The 21,443-nt window shown below is 48.5% G+C and overlaps 1 long non-coding RNA gene across 1 annotated transcript; it reads left to right on the top strand.

Moving 5' to 3' along the window:
- Nucleotides 1–699: 699 nt before the first annotated feature.
- On the top strand, nucleotides 700–20,132 carry LOC115609015. Its single transcript, XR_003991709.1, has 3 exons — nucleotides 700–711; nucleotides 12,336–12,345; nucleotides 20,038–20,132. It is a non-coding gene; the product is annotated as an uncharacterized LOC115609015 (long non-coding RNA).
- The last annotated feature ends 1,311 nt before the right edge of the window (nucleotides 20,133–21,443 follow it).

The raw sequence follows: 21,443 nt of genomic DNA, 5'->3' as shown, positions 1-21,443 counted from the left end.
ACAACCCAAAAATGCTCCAAAAGAAGTCAAAGGGCAGGAGCAGGCAACACTCCATCCCATCACCCTGCACCAATTAGTGAATCACTTGATCTAGCATCAAAATGCACTGATTTTTGCCAGGAGATATGGAAAAACTTCCCCGCCACATAAAAACATGGTTCCAATAGGGACAAAAAATCGTCAAGGTTTTCAAATAGAACAAAATAGCTTTTAAAACAAGACATCTTCTCCTTTTGGATCAAGCTTTCCAGACATGCTATGATAAGCACAGCAGAAGAAATTATGCAGATAATGTTCTGCATAAGAAAATGTCTTTTTTGTTGTTGTTGGGTTGGGTTTTTTTTTAAACAAGCACCAACTTAAAGAAGGAGATTTTGGAAAAGAATATTTTGGCAACAAACCTTTGAGCTCAGTGCTTGGCAGCCGCTGGATATTGAGCTTTGAAAACTTGTTCAGAGCTTTGGATTTTGCTGTTGCTTTTTTTCCCCCCGTTTTAAATGCATGTTGGCACCGGGAGGGGGGAGGTTCTGACTAAAAAACAACCCACAACAACTCACCAGCAGTGAATTTGCAGTGATTTCTAAGTAAAAAGATATGCAAATCTGAGGCCCGAGCCTGAATTCCCAGGAGGACCACACGTAGCTGCAGGAGCTATTTCCCCCTCAACAGATACCTCTCAGCTTGCACCGAAGGACATTCAAATGGGTGTTTGTTAGAGACCCACAAACGCAACATCTCATTGGTTTCCTCTTCCCTTCGCCTCCTCCATTACCTTCCCCATGCCACACTGCTGGTCCCAGAGCACACTCCTCTTGCAACACTCCCCAACTCCCTGGAACACCGTTTCCTTTGCAGCAGAGATGAATGAGTCAGGGCCTCTTTTGGCTGCGGGATAATTGGGCAGAGAGCAACTCCAACCTTAAACTAGAAATACAGCTTTGTAAACAGAGCGGGGATGAGATTTATCACAAAGCAGGAACAGGGAAGTCATTGTTCCAAACAATAAGCACCTATTTATTTCATTTCTCAAGTCTATCAGGAGGAAAATGCTCACGGTGAGCGTTCTGTGGCACAAACACGATTTCCTAATGAGGCATTCCATACGTCAGCTAAGACGAACAATGGAAACGCTCTGTGCAGGAATGAAATAGGTGCAGAAAGAAAGGTGCCCCTGGCACACCTCCTGGTAGTCTTTTGTCTGTAAAGTATAGAATGGGGTGAAACGATCCCTTTGGGCCTTTCAAAACAAATCCAAAGAGCTCCCATCCTCATCTCCAAAAAGATCTGTCTCAAATATTAGACAAATTCACTCCCAGAATCAAGAAGGGCTTTCCAAACGACGGCAGCTAAACCTCAGATGTCATCACATGGAAACATCCAACTCAGAAGCATCAGCTCACCACAAGCATGATTATAACAAATACATCCGTCTTACAGAGGTCTCTTTTTAGCCCTGGCTGAGCCTTAGGCAAGAAGAACAAGCAAGCAGTGCAAACCAGACGGAATACCAAGTACATGCAGTGAGATACGCAGATCTACCCCAGTGTATTTGGCATTTCTTCCCAGTGGATCTATCAGGGTTTCCATACTGCAGGTCCTTATGGAGTGGGAGGAGAAATCTCGGCCTCTACCTGTGAGGTAAGCGCTCCCCCTTTGCTTGTTCCCTTCATACTGACATTGATTTGCAGCCTTTCGTGGAATATGTGCTATAAATACATATGCCAGCTTCCAAAATAGCCTTGCAGGGTTGCACAGTAAACAGTGCTGCTCCCTGATGTTTCCTGCATCTATTTCTGTAGCTCTGCAGAACCTGCAGCAAGCCCTGTTTTCTGGGATGCTCTCACCCAGCAACCCCTCACTTTTCAGCTGACAGAGGGCAAGCAGGGGTTTGGTTCCAAACCCATTTGCTCTGTTGCATGGGAAGAAAGCAGAGAGGTAACTAGAGAAACAGAACGTTTGGCAAATGTGTATTGAACTTCTCACAACAAGCCCATTAGTCAGGGCCCATCTCTATGGCAACTAAACAGCACAAAACCAAGGCATTAACACCTAGATTTATTAGTTTGCAAGTGCTTAGTTATTATAATTCCAGGGGTATATTCCCCTCCCTACCCCCCCTCCACCACCACCACTTCGCTTTGGTTCCTAATGAAGACAACTCGATTCTAGTTCAAATGCCAACACAAACACAAGCACACGAGTCACAGGCAGCAGAGCTGAAGCTTTCATATTTTCAATCACAGCTTGAAAACTACCCAAAAGAAAGAAGACGAACCCAAAAGGCTGCGGATGGGGAGTTCCCCAATTTCCTTCTGGAACCGTTAAAGGTTTGCAAATCATAGGTACAGGGGGAGAGATACGAAGATCTTCATGAGGTGGAAGAGTTGGGACTACATACTGCTTCTCCCCAGATACTTTTCAAGTGCTTTGCCTTTCTTTTCTAAGGCCATTACAAGCAGCTCCCTGGGCAAATGGAACACAATCTCCACTGTGCCACAAGGCTCCAAGTATAGGCTTGTTGCTATTTGGGTATGTTCACTCCAGAAATAAGCAAGGGGAAAGGGGACAAAGATGCTAGGAAGTAGAGACTGACAGCATGATGGTGTTTGGCAGCTAAGCTGATGAATTCAGATGGTTTTGGGGATCCAAATGTGCCTGAGGGTCCTGAGTGAATTCCAATGGCCTCAAGAGCAGACCAGCAAAGACAGCTTGTAAAAGACAATAAGGTTTTCGGTCTATAACTTTGCAAGGCAAAAGTGAAGCAGGAAAAAGAAGGATGCGTTTGAAGCTGTGTTGGCCATTCATGGGGCCAACAAAACTCTTCACATTTAATTAAGTGTTCACTGAACTTATCTTTTTCATCCTCGCTTCAGGATTCAGAATAACTTTGATTAGGAATAAGGATCTGGCTTTCTTGGGGTGGATAATCTCCAAGAGTCTAGTCCAGGTCACTGTCACAGACAGGAAATGGGAGCAGACAGCTTGGCAGCCTGATGCTGTCCAGCAATGTCTATGATGTCCAGATGTGCAACAGGCCTCATTGCTGGGACAGAACAACAGCCCTGCAGATAAGGCAAAGCCTTCAGTGGCATGTGACACTGAGCCTTGCCTCAGGATCAAACAGGCTTTGTAAATAAGTGGTTACCATTCCTGGAATCAGAGCAAAGTAAATATGTGGTTAGTGATAAGACTTAAACAGAAATGGATCTTGGAGGTTGGGAAGGACTACAGGCTATGGATCAGGCTCGTCAGGGCTCCATGTATGCTAACAAAGATTGATAACACAAACCCCTCTGTTACTGCAGAGGAAAGGGTAGAGAGAACAGCAGCTCTGAAGCCAACTGCAACTATTCTGACACCAGCAGGTTGAAGATCTCAAGAAACAATTGCCCCAAACTCCAACACGTGTGTGTGTGTGTATGTGAGGGGTGATCGATTACCCCAGCCCTAAGGAACCACTTGGCTCCATACACCAGACTCATCAGGTCTGGAAGTGATTTTCCAGACCGTTTGGAATGTTCCCCCTTCCATCATGTGCTGTTTCCAGATGAAAAGCACCTTGTGTTGGGGTACCCAGTGCCTAAAGGGGCTACAGGAAACCTGGAGAGGGGCTTTGGACAAAGGCCTGTAGGGACAGGACAAGGGGGGTGGCTTTGGAAAGTAAGATTTAACCACTGTCACAGGCATGATTTCCCACAGTATGGACTAGATATAAAATGCCAAATCTGCCCGACCAAAGCCAGAGCAGATGGGCCATAGATTTCCCCAAGGTTTTTCTGTTCTGTAAGTGAAAAGGGACTGACTTCCCTTCAGAGAACCATGCACAGAACAACACTGCTGCTCAGCACTGAGAGCAAATGGAGTACAGGGGACAGATTAAACAATAAAGCACCAAACCCACCTTCTCCTCCAGCATCCCTCAGTCAATAGAGCATTTCTGAACTTTGCCAGTGAAACCCAGAGCTAGATTTAGCCCATAACTGTACAGAAGGTCTAACGGCAAATTGCTTGTCATCCCATTTTGGATATGTGATCGGAAAATATTTAACAGAAGGGTTGCAATCTATTAACCACACTCCCATTAGCAGTGGAACAAGCCATTACCAAGATCCCTCCATGCTCAGGCAGCACCTCCTCCTGAAAGCACACTGCCAAAGCTTTAAGCTGACCAGGGCCCCAGTCTACAGGCCCTTCACATTAACATTAGCAGCATTTAACAGGTTGAAGCACACTAACAGGTTGAAAACCCTGACAATTTGCTTCTGAAATCAGGTCACTGAGGATCCTGCAAGCTCCTAACTAGCTGGCTCGCTGTCAGCTCAAAGACATTGCAAGAACATTAGCACTGGTGCCAAAAATATCCAGCGTTGTCCCTAAGGCAAAACAGCAGCAAGAGAAGGAGGCTGAGGATAAAATGTCACTGAATAGGCAGCAATGAGCTGTTGAGATCTTGTTTGTTGGAATATTTCCACTGCCAGGAAGAATAAACCAGCACTGGCTAGGAGGGGATGTGCCTCAATGACAGCACAAGGGATGCACCTTTGGGAAGTCACTGCTTTGCAAGTCCCTGTAGACCTCCAAGAACAGTTTTAAAAGCCCAACAAAAGAGCTTGCAGGGTGGTTTTCCTACTGCAAACAGGAAAACATGGCCAGCCACAGTCACCTCATCCCACTCTAGCCAGAGCTGCCATAGAATGTTTTGGGTTGGAAGGGACCTTAAAGCTCATCCAGTTCCATAATAGATCATCTAAGCGCACAGCAGCAAAACCAGCTTGAAATAAAACTTCAGCACATCCCCTGTAGAAGATGCAATTCCACCAAAACAAAATGGTAACATCGTGCCCACTTCACCAATGTTTTTCCTCTCTTCCTATCTCCAGTCTCTCCTTACAGGCTTTTCAAAACGAAAGACTTCTGCTTCTCTGCAGTGAAATAACTGCTGTAAACCAAAATTCAGCAATTAGAACAAAATTCACACCAATAGAAATTCAACTCAAGGAAATCTTGGATTAAGATACCTCGCAAGTTTCTTTCATGGCTTTCCCAATTTGTTTTTGGGATTTATTTTCTAAATTAAGCATCTAGAAGCCTCCATGGCAAATCCTGATGCTTTTCCCCCCAGAGTCCTCCTGGGCTGGTGTATCACTGGGTGCTCTGCTCCTGGTCCATGTGAAGACAGGCCAGCTCTGACTGCTCCTCTCAAACACAGCAACCTTTTGTACTCCTCACTGTCCTAAGGGAGAGGAGAAGACACACTGGAATAGATGCAGATGATGGGTACTAGCTTCTGGTTATTAAAACCCTCGCTCCACATATGCATGCACATAGATGCAGATTGTGTAATAGCTTTGGAAAACCATCCAGGCCCTCCGGAGACAGTGCCATCTTGAACGCATTAGCTGTGTTATGCATAAATGAATGAACAAAAGCCAATCCTTCCTTTTTTTCTGCCCCCCCCCATGTGGTGAAGGCAGAGGAGACACACACGTAACAGCAGAGAGGTGGAGCACAGCCCCACAGATAATGCTGCATCCCGAGTGTGCCCCGTGATCCCGATCAGTGGAGCATCACACACCAAGAGGTGCCCAAATCCAGACGTGGAGCACGAGCATGTTTATTTTAGTGCTGTGCATGCATGTTCCCAGCAGGAAGGGATGTAAACGGCGCCCTGCCATCCCTGCCCAGCCCTCCATCCTCCAGCACATGCCAACACCGTTCCGCTCACGCTAGGTCGCAGCTCTTGGCAGAGAGCTCCAAGCTCCCTCTCCCCTCTCCTGTCCCCCATGAAAACAGCCACCTGCCATTTGCCTGGCCCGTTCCTCTTCTGCCTGCCAAAAATCAGCAACATGCCCCAGAATATAATTGGAAACAGTGCGCTGCGCTGCAGGGGGCCTGTTTCTGGTGCACAGAAGAGGTTTGAAGACAAGCCAATTTCATTTCTAGATTCCCCGGGCTGCATATAGCTGCTAAGTGGGGAGGTAAAAAAAGTCACATTTATCAGGCTAATTCCTATTAGTAGATTCAGATCTTCTAACGAGCCATGCTGGAGGAATCAGTGAGCTGTCATTGCAAGCAGATTTAGGGCATTGTTTCTTGGAATTGGAGTTGTGTGGGAGGTCAGAAGTTAGAGGCCAGCATTCCCAAACTTTGGAGGCGAGTGTGCACGGCGGAGCTGGGGGTGGCAGAAGGCTGATGTTAACCCTAGGAAGTAAACTGGCCCGTTCCCCCTCCTCCCCAGCAGGTCTTGCGCAAGTCATAGAATCAATGAGGTTGGAAAAGACCTTTAAGACCATCGAGTCCCCAGAGCATCCTTGCAGAACACATGTGGAGATGAATTTGGGGCTGGGATTGCAGCAGCCGCAACTTCAACTCCAGTTTAAATTCCTTTAGGGAAACAGCTTTGAGAAGTGGTGTGAGCTGGAGGGAGGGTTCCCACATCTCCTGTGCTGCAGAACCAAACAATCACTGAGGCTCCCAGGTCCACAGACCATGGCTGGCCCTGCAAAGCTCACAGTTATCTCCTGTTTGCAGAGGAGAGGAAGAACAGGAGATATGGAGAAGAGAAGCTGCGTGGAGACCTCAGAGCAGCTTCCAGTGTCTGAAGGGGGCTACAAGGATGCTGGAGAGGGACCTTCATCAGGGACTGTAGCGATAGGACAAGGGGTGATGGGTTCAAACTGAAACAGGGGAAGTTCAGGTTGGATCTAAGGCAGAAGTTGTTCCCTGTGAGGGTGCTGAGGCGCTGGCACAGACTTTTCCCAGAGAAGCTGTGGCTGCCCCATCCCTGGCAGTGTTCAAGGCCAGGTTGGACACAGGGGCTTGGAGCAACCTGCTCTAGTGGAAGGTGTCCCTGCCCGTGGCAGGGGTTGGGACTGGATGAGCTTTAAGCTCCCTTCCAACACAAACCATTCTACGTAAATAAGACTATATTTAGAGCCGAGACTCAAATACCTAAATCCCTTTATGGATCTGACCTGCAGAACTGTGGGCTGCCTTAAGTTCAGTCTCAGGAGGGAAGTGCAAGAGGGAGCCCTGAGGAAACCCCAGATTCTTCCTCATCAGGCTGATTACTGAGTAGACTTTAATAGAAGAGGGAACGAAGAACATAAAGCAGTTAGTTGAGTCTAACTGCTTTGAAATCCTTCAGTGTTAGAGGTTTTTCTATAGCAAGCATGCTATGAAATTATAGGAAGATGACCCTGTGTTTCCAAAAAAAAAATCCCAAAAGTCATCACAAAATCCACAGCTGCTCCGCATTTGCAATAAGCTGTTTAAAACAAAATAAACCAATCCAGTTGCTCCAAGAAATACACATTAAGCACTGGCAGCTTGCTTCCCTCTTTCCTCTATCCCCGAGTACTTAAGCTGAAAGGAGGGGGAAACCTTGAAGCAATATATGCATGAAAAAGCCCCGAGAACAATAGCTGCTCTCCAATTGACTCCAAAGCTGTTATTAAACTTGAGGTTCCCGTGCTAGCAGAGCACAGCTTGAGCAGCATACTCTGTATTCACCACCACCAGCACCAGGCTCTGATAATGCAAGCAAGTCAGATTTCCACCTACAAATTCCTGGAAGTTTATAGCCTAAAGAGCAACATGCCAATATCTCGGTATGAGCAGGCTCAGCTGGATAGCATTATGAAAACCTCCCCTGCTAGAGGAAAACATCAACAGACTAATCCTCAGAGCAGAATGGGCAGGCTCTTACTTGGAGCCAAACGTCACCATTGTGTTTTAGATTGAGCTTTTCCCAGTGGGCTTCAGAATGAGGTGCAGGCAATATGAAGCAGCAAGAGGATGTATTTCATACGACCCCTCCTCAAACCCTCAACTTTAGGTGATGAAAAAACACAGGGTGGAATAAGCAAGCATCCAGAAGCTCTTTAGCCCACTATAATTATCCCCCTGAAGCCATTCCACACTGTGGCAGCATCATGCACACCATCTGAACACACTATCCAAAGCTGTTTCACTCAACATCCTACCCAGAGGCTGCATGAGCTGGAAGAAGGAGGTAGATGGTTCAGCATTCTACCAGTACCATAGGAAACAACAGGCTCCTTCAATAGCTATGAGAAGATGCAACATGGTGGGAAAGATAAACAGAGACCACTTACTGCGACATGGTTCAAGACAGAGCATGAAAACGACTAACTGAGACCTGTTTGCAGGCATTAGAAGTCTCCAGGGAAGATGGAATGGAAGCCTAAGAAGGAAAACAAAGAGAAACAGAGCCCACTTAAAAGCAGCAGCTCATCACTGTAAATCTGTCTGTGTGGGGTTTTTGTGGGTTGGTTGGTTCTTTGTTTCCTTTGGGGGTCTGTCAGCGGATGGGGATGGGAAAACGCCAACAGCAAGCCAAGGTGGGACATGGTCTGCATGTGACCTGGACAACGCGTCAGTGGTGCCATTCAGCTCCCACTGCTCCCACTGGCATCAGGCTGGGAACTCCTAGGGCCAGCTTTCCATTTCCTCAAAGTCATTGTTAAAATGAAACTTAGGAATGAAATTCCTGCTCCATTGAAGATCAGAGGGGTTTTTTAACCTTGGCAAGAGGGATTCATTGTCTGGCTACTGCACGTTCAGGTGCAAACTAGTGCCAAGCCCTGCTCATCCAGGTTGTGTTCCTGGAAAGTTCCAGCCAAGACTTTGAGCCAGATCAGTTTGTAAAATGTCTCTCTGTGGTTATAGGGGAGCACAGGAGATTTCCCAGAGAGTTCCAGATGGGAGGAAGCATCCAGCTGCATCACTGACCACAGCAGAAGTGATGCTAATGCAGGTACATGGGAAACTTTCATTTGTGTACTTTCCAACCTGGGCTCAGTAGGGTGTTTGTACTGGTCAAGCTGAGAAATGCACGCTTGGTACCTGCAGCTCATCTGCTGTTTGCAACAGGCAAGTAGAAGTAGTTGAGATTTAAAATGAGAATAAAACTATCCATCAGCATTCCTGCACAATGACGAAGGGGAGGTCTCCTCTCCTCCTGCTCTGTGGGTTCTTTCCAAGCCAGAGATGTAGCCAGCTGTTTGGAAACAGGCTGCTGACAACACTGCTGGGTAAGATAGAGGGTATTATGAGTCAGTTCAAGAGTTATTAAGAGAGATTGGGCAGGAGGTGCTGATCTGAATCCAGTTCTTTCACCCTCCTTGCAGTACAAGGAAACTGAACTTTTCAGATCTTCCATGGGGACACCAGAAGCAAAGCAGCCAAACAGATGCTAGCTCTGCTCCAACACCCTGCTCACATCAAACACTTGCATGTGATATATATTTGATTGTCAAACACACCCAGAAAACTAAGACCAGCACAGAAAAGCTACTTGTAACCTGTGTTGGTGGTGAAGAGGTCATAAGAGACCAGAGCTGCCTGAAGCCAAGGTGTGGATCAGTAATTCACCTAAGAGCTCTGACAGACCACAGACATGAAAACTGGAAGTGCTGTTTGGGTTGAACCAAACCCAAATCTAAAGTGGCAAATGCAACATAGAATCATAGAATGGTTTGGGTTGGAAAGGATCTTAAGATCATCCAGTTCCAACCCCCTGCCATGGGCAGGGATGCCTCACACTAGACCATCCAAAGAGAGCTTCAGGAGAAATCCTGGACACTACAAGGAGTTGATGTCAAGCTAGACAGGGGGAAATGCAAGAGAGCAGAGTGGAAGATGAAGAGAGATATCCCTCAATGGCTTTTAAACGAACTAAATTAAGGTCCTCACATAAAGGGAGGAGATGGTAGAAAAGAAAGTGTGAAAGAAACAAGTGGTCTTTGCGATGGTGACCAACCAAAGTACTACCAGGATGCTGCTCTTCACCATGCACAGGAAAAGGCTGGAGAACACATGAACAGAAAGGGAATGAAGAGAGAACAAAACCAACTATAAGGAAGACAAAAGCTGGTCATTATTCCATACAGTCCAAGGCCTAAGGGACCTGAAGCACCAGGATCAGGCAATGGCTTTAACATTGCAAAAGGAACCACCATTTTCTCTCAGCACACAGTTAAACAGCAGAAGTCATTGCCATCAGACTTTGTGGGAGTCAAGAATATAAGAGGGCTCAATAAGAATTAGACCCATGTGAAGACAATAGATCTAACAATGCCTCTTAAACACTGGGATCTGATGGAAACTTCCAAGCCTGGACATCCCCCAAAAGAGTAATGCTGGAAGCTGAACTGGAAGCTCAGGTGTGCACAGTCTTAGGTATGCTTCTAGCATATAGGGCTTCAGATCCTGGCTTGAGTGGCCTTGATAGGACCACACAGGCTAGTTATGTGTCAAACAGGCTGATGAGCACTGCAGCAACCAAGTCCATCTCTTCAGTTCGAAACCATTTCTGAATGTGCCTTTATTATTGAGGGAAACTGGGGGGAAATTCAAGAGAAGCAAAATTCACCAGGCCACCCTTCCTAGCGTATATCTCTTAACAACATGGAAAGATAACTACTGAGACCAGAAGCAGGGATTGAGCTTGGTCTCAGCTAAAAAGCCCAAAGGTTCCTCCTTGCTAGGTAAAGAAACAGAAGCTGAAAGCTATGGCACTCCTGTCCAGCCTCCATTGGAGAGAAGAGCTGTGGGTGGCAGGGGCAACAGGTACTATTTATTCAGGTGGATTTTGATTCAGAGTCTGGACAAGCATGCATTGGGTTTGCATGCAATTCTCCTCTTGTTCCCACTGCTCTCACATTGCTCCAGCTGAGCTCTAACATCAGGAGAGGGCTGTGCAGCACCTAGCACAGCAAAGTCCTCAGCAGGAGGACCTTCAGCTTGCAGTTAGTCATACCCATTCAGGAGACCCTAGAGCAGGTTAAGACTTCTACCGATGGAGAAGACGATGCGAAGAGGCTCAGAGCAGTCCCCCTTCGCTTAACGCTCCAAGTGCGTAACCTTAGCTCCAAACCAAAGACCCCGGGCCCTCTCCTCGCAACAAGAGCAATCTTTTCACCCAGCATCCCACAGAAGCTTGTTCCACAGGAAGTTCTGCCAGGCCTTCTGCAGTATTTCCTACAGCCAGGCCCTTGCTTTCTCCACCAAGGAACACTTTGTTCAAAGACAGTTAACGACCCATTTACATTTGCCTATAAAATGACATTGGGTTATTTCTCCACCCCTCTTCCTGCCACTTGGCTGCCTCTGGCCTGCAGAGCTTGTCAGGGCTAATTGCATTGGCTTGCTCATTGAGGGATTTTTTTCCCCTCTTTGCATGTGTTTTCTGTTTTGAGCATAGCACAGTTTCAACAGGTTTTTGATGCTGTTGTTGTTGTTGTTCTTGACAAGAGCTGCTGTTATGAAACACATCCTAATGGCCCTGCCAAGGCCCCAGCTCTATTTGACGTAGGAGCAAATTGAGACCATTTGGTACTTGGGGCACTGGACATCTTATTCAATCTGCAAGGAAGCTGGGAAAAGGGCTGAGTTTCTCCTCCCTCCCCTTCCCTTTCAATACACTCATTTGTTCCTGCAGAAACAGCCTTTCTTTTCCACTCTTCCCTTTTCCCTAATTTTATCCATATGCAGCCCAAGATGGACATGGAAAAATCACCTGCCCCTTACTCTCAGCAGATGCCTGCCATCAGTTAGGTCAATAAATCAGCCTTAGGGGACACAAGCTGTCCCTTGCACCCTTTTGCCAGGGGCAAAGCTACTCAGATGGCAGTGAAATCAGAACAACCCCAGGCCAAATCTCGGAGCCAACACAGAGTAGAGACCCACAGCTGGTGATGGAGCCAAACTCTGTGGGAGAGCACCCTCTCTTCCAACACACTGGGGGATTTGAGGTCTAGGGGAGGAGGCTGCGGATCCCCTACCAAGTGAGACCTTCTCCCCCATGAAGAGAGAGTGCCTCAGCCTTGAGGGGGGCCCATGTCAAGATCACAGCCGTTGCGTGAGGTCTGGGCAATAGTTTCTCTTCCCCACTCTGCTCCCCATCGTAGCAGCTCATTTATCAGGGAAGAGTGCCAGCAAGAGGAGGTGGTGGGAGATCTGGACCACAGCTGTGCTCCCAGCAGCCCTCCACTCAGACAGGACTTACAGCATCCCAACACCAGCTTGGCTGGATGGAGGTGACGTGGGACCATCTGCATCTTGCATCCAGGCAGACAAGCTCAGAGATTTATCACTCAGGTCAACTTTTCCATCCTGGCAAACATAAAAGGGATGCTCTGAGTGAAGAACAGCACCAGCTCAGGCGAGGCAGATGACTACACAAGCCACCCCACAGAAGGTGACAGGTCAAGCAATGTAGCCTCCTTGCTACCCTGGAACAAGAGATGGGAGCAAAACCTCCCTTCTGTGGCCTGCCCAGGGGAAGCATTTCAGGGCATTGGCTGCCCCAGAAGGAATGCTGTTCCCTGTTGGACTTCCTACAGACAGCTTGGACTACAATGGCTTTGTCCAGGCTTCAGAGATATAGAGCTCTGGGATGCTCTTTGAGACTTGGACACCACAGACTAACCCCAGGGAGCCCTTGCACTCCACCAAGAGTCCAGGCACCATTTTAATTAATGGGGATGACCTGTTCTATCACACCCCCCATCCTTCCAAGAAACGAAAATCAACCTATTTCAACAGGAGGTTGAACTATCTAACCTCAGGCTTTGGCTTGGCTAAAGCATCAAGCCGAAAAGCCCATGTTCAAGCCCGTGGAGGCTGTGGGGGGTGGATATGAGAGCACATCTTGGCAGCGCCACCATCACCCCACTCCAGGATGCCCTTCCATGGGCAGAGCCCTCACAGAAGAAAGCAGTAATTCTATTTTAAACCCTCCAGTTCTAATAAGACCCATTTGCACACATTCAGAAGTCTTGAATATAACTCGCAGCTCTTCCCAAGCCCTTATTTTCATCGACTATAAAATAAGTGGATGATGCACTAAATGTGGAGAAGATGCCAGCACAAAGGGTTGTAAATTATGTTCATACACATTAATGGGGCTGGTTTTGCCAGGGAGGCTGAGAAAATAAGGAATTACATGGATGTTGTATGTTATCTTTTTAACTTTAAGATAAACCCTCTTTCTCTCCCCAAAACATAGAGAAGCTGAAGGGCACAGGCTCACCCCTATGGCTCAGCCAGCCTAAACTAAAAGACCTAAACCTCAGATTAGATCCTTGCTGCAAACATACCCCCCGTCTGGGACAGGGTATCCATCCTCTCTGTTATATTTTAGATGAGGCCTTTCTCCCCAAAGCCAGGACAACGTCTCCTTCTCTAAACTCTAATGTTAATCTCTCACTGAGCTGTTAGAAAGCTTGGTTCTTAGCTACTGCTATCCAGGAGGAAACCAGCTTGTTTCCTGGTGGGCTAACCAAAGGGACAACTATGATGGTAGCCCAGATAGATGGGCATCTTTGTTAACCCATAGGAAAGTAACTACAGGAGCCTTTCCTCCACGTAAGCTGGGGCTACCACAGCAGACATGATTTTGGGGTGCCGTTATCATGCTGCGGTTCATCATTCCTACTGATGGGAATCTCTGCCCAACAAACTCTTCCCGGACACGGCCAAACGTACCGCTGTCTTTGACTTCAAAAGGAAACTCCAAGTGAGACCAAAGGCAACTCCTTACAGGGTGCAAATAAAGCTTTAAAGATAGAAAACAGAAAGAAACAGCTAGGTCACCATCCATCGGGCATCCTTGGCACGCATCTCCAGCCACACACAGCTAGGACCATCTGGTGGCAGCGGGCAAGCTAACACATCCCAAAGCAGCTTGTTCTGGCTAGTGGCATGTGACAAAAGCTCTTGTGTCTCTGTACGAAAGAACCCTCCAGGTCACACTGATGGGGTAAGCAGTCCTGAACAGACCCTTTGTAAGCGGCTGTCATAGTTCTCACTGCAAAATCATCTCTCCCACCTTAACATAATTAGGGACCTAGACCATTGCTCAGCCCAAGTGTCTTCAGATTTGCTGCTGCCTGGTCAGAGAATCCCAGCCTGGTTTGAGTTGAAGGGACCTTAAAGCTCATCCTCACAGGGAAGAGCTTCTGCCTAAGAGCTCATCTTAATCTCCCCTCTGGCAGGTTCAAGCCGTTCCCCTTGTCCTGTCCCTACAGGCCCTTGTCCGAAGCCCCTCTCAAGGTTTCTTGTAGGTATTGCAAGACTGTTTTAAGGTCTCTCCTTAAGGAGTCTTCTCTTCCCCATGCTGAGTTGGTCCTTCCAATTCTCCTCACATCCTCTAACACGGCCATTGCCTTGTGTGTCTGAAGCCAGCTTTGGCCTCATGGCATGTGACTGCAGAGAGCTAGCTACACTTTGGCTATAGAGACCTGCACATAGCTGGCTTTGGTGACATATACCCCTTTGCATTTTAGCTTTAGCATGGCTTTTTCAGCTCTGCAATTGCAAGGATCCCTCCTATAGCAATTCTCCTGAGGACCTGGGAAGCAGGAATTCCCTTCTCTTCATTTCCAGCACATGCATCTTGGGCTTCCTTATTTCAACCATGGAAACAGCAAAAAAGCTAAAACCATATCCATCATTGCTCTTGGTTACTCCATCTCCTCTCCCCTCACTCTTCCTCTTGCCACCCCCACATCATTCCACATTTTCCACATTTCTAGGGATTGTTTTTCCCCTCCCAATGCTTTCTAGAGCTTGCCCAATGGAAATACATGCAGGCTGACCATCGCTGGTGGGGCGAGCGGCAAGAGGTTATGCTCTGGGTAAATTTAGCCTCTCAGTGACGGGTTTCTCTCCCTTAATAAGAACCAAGTGTAGTTAGCAAGGTTTGTGTTTGTAGACTGAACTTCCCCAAAGCCAGTGCACACACCTCCCTCCCCACATACATCAATGCTTTTAGTTAAGAGCTCATTTCCTGGAGCGTGTGCAGGGCTCTCTCCAAGCAAACGCAACACAGACCATGCGGAAAAAGCCCTGTGCTCTGTATTGAGAAGGAAGTTCCTCCTAATAGAAGTCCAGGAATGAGAAGGTGTCAAAGGGCATTTTCCCCATTTCTCCTCATTCATTTGCATGTGATAACGCAGAAGCAGGGAGCACCTTCCCAGCCTAAAACCACAGGTTGGCCTGGTAGACCTTGTATAACAGCATGGTGAGGTCAGTGTGCTGAGGATGTGGCATTGACTGGCTCTGGATGAACTCATCTGGACTTCACCAGACCTTGTCTCCACCCAGCATGACCCACAAAGTCCCTTTTAGCAAGCACAAACTCAGATCTCACACTAGGGCTGGCTACATGTTGCCTAATGCAGGTACTGAGCCTATTTAGATGCTATGTTTTGTCCTTCCTCCTTCTGCAAAATGCCATTTCACCCAGCCAAAGAGAACTAAAGCTTTAGTCAGAAACTAAAACACACTTTTCCTAAGGCAGGAAACCTGGCACATCCACCAGGACAACTACACAGCTCCTCCACCGAACTCAGTACTGTCTGCTCTTGTCTTTTTCTCATCCTGCTTTCACATGTTGGCACTACCAAAGCATCCCATCCTGCCACAGCTTGGGTCAGCTCTATCCAGCCTTGGCTCCACAGTCCTCTCCTGGGAGCAATTTGGAGGCTGTGTGGCAGGAGAGGCTTTGTGGACATCTTCCTTCATGGGGCTCCTCCTCTTCGTGTGTCCATGATCTTGCTTTAACATTTCCCTTTCCTTTTAATTCCCATTGTGCTACCAAGAACATCTCTAACACGTGCCAGCCTGGAAAGGAATGTGTTGCAATGGCCATTTTTCCTCTGTTTCACCTTAAATGATTGGTTTTCACTGAGCTCCTGAAATGCAACCAAGCCCCTAAGGAACAGAGGAAAACCTGAATTCAGACTCCAGTAAGGTTCAATAAACATCCAGTAGGTCTCAGACACATGGGCCACATGAAGGCCAACCATGACTTCAGCCTCTCTCTGCTGTATGTCATGCAGGAGAAGCCTGGCTTAGTGTAACTGAGTAATGCTCCTTCCAGGCCATGCTGGTTTCCAGTTAAAAGAAAAGCAAGAAAGGGCAAGGGAAGCCCAGGGTATCTCTGGTCCCATTATGATGTCCCCATAGTCATCAAACCCCCCTAAACGGATGTGTCAGCACAGGCCAGCTCAAGATGACCCGTACAAGATGAGCTACTTCAGGCTGTGACAGCCAAAAGAACCAGATCTAATCATGGTCCCTCTTGGCTTTCACACTTACTAACTTGTCTGGGATCCATCTGGACAGAAGCCATAACCAGAAAAGCAGTTTGCTCAGCCTTAGTCCATGGAAGCCATCAGAAAGGGTTGCTTTGCTGTTGTGTACTGTTAACATGTCCCCTTTGGTTTGCTTCCCTTTCTCTCTGGACACAGGAAATGAAAAGGATCTGAGAGAATAAAGTCAGGTAACAAATTGACTTCTTATAAGTCATCCCATCTCTTGGTCTTGCCTCTGCAGCCTCGGTTTCTGCTGTAACAAGGTGCAGATGAGCTGCAGTAACTTGGTTTCTGCTGTTCTTCAGCTCCAATGTGTGTGGCAAACCCCTTGTTCCTTATGCTTACCTGGGGAGACTTGTCTTTCCAGTAGTACAGTGGTGGATAAGGGTGTTCTGAGAGACCCAGTGCTCCCATCAGATCTGCTTTGCCTGCTGTAACACAGCTTGACATGCTTAGCCACACTGCTGAAACACAGCCCTTGACCTCCTGCTTCACAGCACAAGTCTTACTGCAGCAACAAGCCAAAATGGGATTTCCCAGGACCAATCTGTTGGCTACAGCCATGATTTTGCCCTGCCAGGCTGCAGTTAAGCACAAACACAAACGGAGGTTAAGCCAGGCCTTTGAAAGAGTGGGAATCAAACGGACAAGACAAGTCTCAGCCACTCTTTTACCCCTATTTTTGCGACAGACACTCTCCATTGGTTTCCTGAGTTCACATAACAGCACCCCAAAGCACTGCCCAAGGGTTATTCTGCCCTAAAGGAATCAGCATATCAAAAGGGTCTTAAAAAACCTCAGCTGGGGGTTGGAACTGGATGAGCTTTAAGGCCCCTTCCAACTCAAACCAGGCTGGAATTCTATGAGATGGGACTCAAGTACCTATGAAGAAGCTGGAGGCATCTGCATCAGACCCAGGGCAAGGGGACTGAGGACACTCAGAGTATCCCCACAGCTCACTGCCTAGCCCATCTAAGCCTATAATGAGGTTTGCTTCCTAATAAAAACACCTAGGAAACAACCTATGGCAAAGTAAAATGCAAACCAGCAACCCTATGTAGGCACAACTGGCCTGTATGGATCTTGGACAGGAACTCTGCCTGGGGTTTTTAATGCCTTACTGGTGTCTGTATGCCCAGCTTATGTTGCCCGGGCTGCATACAAACCTAGGTGGGGTTGTTGCCATTATAATACCATCCACATGTCCTTTTCCCAGTGGTGCAGTTAAGGATGAATCCTGCTGTTTCCCTTTGTACAAAACAAACAGTTAGGTCACCCCAGCAGCATTGCTGAAGACAGCATAGCTGGGCAGAAAGGGAGGTTACAGCAGCTTAGAGAAAAGAGGGAAGCAGCAACACAGAGGAGAGAGGTGCATTCACATACTTTAGGAATTAGCACAGGCTGAGATGGAGTCTTTCCCCTGGGACATCTTCAATCCAGACTTGGCATCTTCCCATGTGAAACTCCCAAGAAACCACCCCAGTTTTTCACCTTAATAGCAGGGTTTTTCCACCTTGTCCTATTTGGGTGTGCAGTAACTCTCTGTATTCAGGACAGAGCAGCATCCCCTGGATTTCAAGGCTCAGCCTGCAGCTGTCTGGAGCTAAGGCAGGACCTGAGAAAACTGGCCATGAGCTGCCTCTCACGTTGGTCGCAGCAGTGGGGATGCCCTCAGGTGTACCAGGAGCACTGCACAAGGGGTGTCTGATGGAGCTCTCACTGGAGCTCCTCTCTTTGCCCCTTTAACAGCAGCAGTTACCTGGTGAACATCAGCCCAGATGTGTTGCCTGGAGCATGGGGGTGCAGCTCCCCACATGCAGTGATGCTCACTCGCTCCAGCTGACATTGCCTGCTTCTCCCCTGGTGAGACGGGCACTTCTCCCCTGCGCAGAGACGGGCCCCAGTATCCAGAGGGTAAATTTCACTCTCATTTCTTTTACTTCAGACGAACATTCCCCTAATTTCCTGTGGAAAGCAGCACACGTGGGGCTATTTTTACCCTGGTTTATTTTTACTTTAAGTCTTTCCTACATTGCCTCTCACATGGCTGCAAAGAGAGCATCCCCCACCCCATAGGAGCGGATGGAAGGGCGCTTTCTCCCTCTGCAGCACAACAGGGCTGGGGGCAAACGTGCTGCTGCTAATGACAGTGCAGCATCATTCAATCAATTGCTGCTTGCAACCTTGCTCCCTGGGTTATTCCCATTGGGAGTACAGTGAGGTTATTCCAGCCAACACCACCCAGCCCCATTCCTAGAGAGACCTGCAGCCAAACACGCTCCCATCCTGACAGTACCAGCCCAAGGGACACAATTCATGCTGACCCTCTCTTCTATCACACAGCACTTTGGCCTCAGGAAGGCAATAGGGTGTTGGAGCAAGCTGAAGGGGCTTCATTCATTGCTGAAGCCTGGCCATAAGCCATCAGCAGGGCAAGATCCAAGGCACTGCATGAGTCCCTCTGGAACAGGGGCTCCTCTGCCTGTCTCTGCCTTCAAGCAAAGCCTGGCAGGCAGGTTGGGGAAGGAGATGGGGATGACCAGGAGCTGTTTGCCCAGGGAAACAAGGACCTCTGGCCAGGGTGAATGCTGTGGGTGATTGCCCAGAGGGTGCTATGGGCTAGGGGGTTTGTTTTAGTTTGGATGAGCAATGGGTGAAGGTCTGGGTTTCACTCCCTGGGGGAATTAAAACATAGCCCAAGCCTTGGTGGCTTGGGGTTTATTTCACAAAGGGGAATCACTGCTTCCCACCAGCATTTGGATGCTGGAGAGGGACTCTTCATCAGGGCCTGTAGTGATAGGGCAAGGGGTGATGGTTCAAACTGAAACAGGGGAAGTTCAGGGGTTGGAACTGGACGAGCTTTGAGGTCCCTTCAACCCAAACCAGGCTGTGGTTCTATGATTCTATGGCTTCCCAGACCTGCCTCTCACCCTGCCATCACCTCCCAGAGCATCTTCCCAAGTTCCCAAGGGGAAATCACAGCCTCTCTCCATCCCTCCAGCACTCTGCAGCCCGGATAACAGCAGTGCCACGCTGCCCGCAGAGCCAGCCTGCAGCATCTGCTGGCAGGTCCCCTGTTACCATGGCAATGCTGTCAAGGTCCAGATAACATTTTCCTCCACCCCAATTCCTTATTTCCCCCCTAGCTCAGTACCTGGGCAGCCACATTGGTGCAGCCAGCCTCGGGAGGCAGCCAGGAAAGGGTTAGGACACTGCTTTGCCATCAGGGCTGCGGTCACATCGCATGAAGTCCTCGCTCAGGGGTAACAGTGTTAGATCCCGTGCCACAACAGAGGTAAAGCTGAAATCAGAAAGCAGATACTGATAAATCCTCTGCTGTCTCTGCTTGTTAGACTTAATCACAGGGAAAAACCCAAAAGGCCTGAAACATTTTTGTTAAATGACAGAGATTTCTTCCCTTAAAGCAAAGCTCACCGTGCAGAGGGGACAGCCATGGGTACAGTGCTGCTATCATGCTGGCAGCTCCTCTGCCTGCTCATCCTCTCTGCTCAGAGCCCCCATCACTCATAACCAGGGGCATCAGGGCCTGCACCACACTCATATGGACAGCCCTGCCCTGGGGGACCAGCACCAGCCACCTTGGCAAGCAGAAAGCTGCCCAAGAGCATCTCCCTGGGGCCATGGTGCCTTTTCACCCTCCATCCAGCTATTTCCTCCATCCAGCTTTGCCATAGCAACATTTAGACATTAGCTACAGATGCAACCCCTCACCACAGACAAGGAATAGCACATCTCCCCCTTACCCACCTCCAGAACGAAGACAGGAAAGCAGCTACTGAGGAGTGGTCCTGCACTGTTTGCATCCCGAGCTGTGAGCTGATGAGCTGCTCAATTATTGCTGATCCTTGCTGAAAGAGAGTAACCTACAGCTTCAGAGACCCCTCTAACAGAGAACCATGGAATCAACCAGGGCAGAAAAGACCTTTAAGCTCACAAAGTCCAACCGTTCCCAGCACTGCCAAGGCCACCACTAACCCATGGCACTGAGGGCCTCGGCTACACGGTGTGTGAACACTTGCAGGGACCGTGACTCCAGCACTGCCCTGGGCAGCCTGTTCCAATGCCTGAGCACCCTCTGGGGAAGGAATTGTTCCTCATATCCATCTAAACCTCCCCTGGTGCAGCTTGAGGCCGTTTCCTCTTGTCCCATCCCTTGTTCCTTGGGAGCAGAGACCAGCCCCCTCCTGGCTCCATCCTCCTGTCAGGCAGTTGCAGAGAGCGAGAAGGTCCCCCCTGAGCCTTCTCTTCTCCAGACTAAACCCCCCCAGGTCCCTCAGCCGTTCCTCATCACACTTGTGCTCCAGGCCCTGCACCAGCTCCGGTGCCCTTCTCTGGCGCCGCTCCAGCACCTCAATGTCTCTCTTGTAGTGAGGGGCCCAGAACTGAACACGGGATTCAAGGTGCAGCCTCACAGTGCCCAGCACAGGGGGACAATCCCTGCCCTGGTCCTTGTGCTCCAGGCCCTTCACATGGGGATGCAGTTACAACTGAGAGCGCCCTGAGTTAGAGAGCTCAGACAGTTGCAGTGATTCTTTATCCACGTACTGAGCCCCATGGAGATGGGGAGATGGGGGCTTGCTCCTGCCTCCGATCAAGGCCTGTGCTGCTGGCACTTGGGCTTTTTCTCCTTGCCACCCTTGATTTACAAGAGTGGTGCTTTGGCAGCCACGCTGAGGACACTGATTAGCTGATGTTGGGCCATCATTCCAGGAAATGCAATCCATTTATCAAAGTGCTCGCAGTTCCCAGTTCAGGGCAGGTGAAGTACTAATAAATATCGAGCAAAGCAAGTGAATCAGGCTCTGAAGTAGCTGCATAAATAAAAGGCTATTAGAACAAAAAACCTATGAGCAGATGCTCAGTGCCAACCCTCCTTCTCCAGCAGCAGCTCTGGGCACTGGGACTTTGCATTCCCATTTCACTTTGCATTCCCATTTGCTGGATGGAACAACTTGTCTTTACATGGCAAACTCCAACCTGCAGATACCTCCAACTGAGATGAACTCGCAGGTCATTGTTTTAGTGGGCAAAAAGCTGCAGAGTGTCATGCAGGGCTGAATCCCAGCTTAACGTGCCCTAATTTGTCCTCCCAAGCTGGCATTCCAATGTCCAATGCATACCACACGGACATGGGCCAGTTGAAAAGCAAAGTGCTGCCTGGCAAAGAAATGAGCTGCTGATGTATTGAAGCACACTGCATTTGGAAGCTTCAGCCATCCTGGGCTTGTGCCTTTGTGCAGAAGTGGAGCTTCAAGAGATGGGACACAGAAGTGAGTAGAAAACCAAAGAGATCTTTGA

The sequence above is a fragment of the Strigops habroptila genome, chromosome 5, assembly GCF_004027225.2.
Source record: "Strigops habroptila isolate Jane chromosome 5, bStrHab1.2.pri, whole genome shotgun sequence".
Taxonomy (NCBI): domain Eukaryota; kingdom Metazoa; phylum Chordata; class Aves; order Psittaciformes; family Psittacidae; genus Strigops; species Strigops habroptila.
This window is presented reverse-complemented; position numbering and strand designations above follow the sequence as displayed.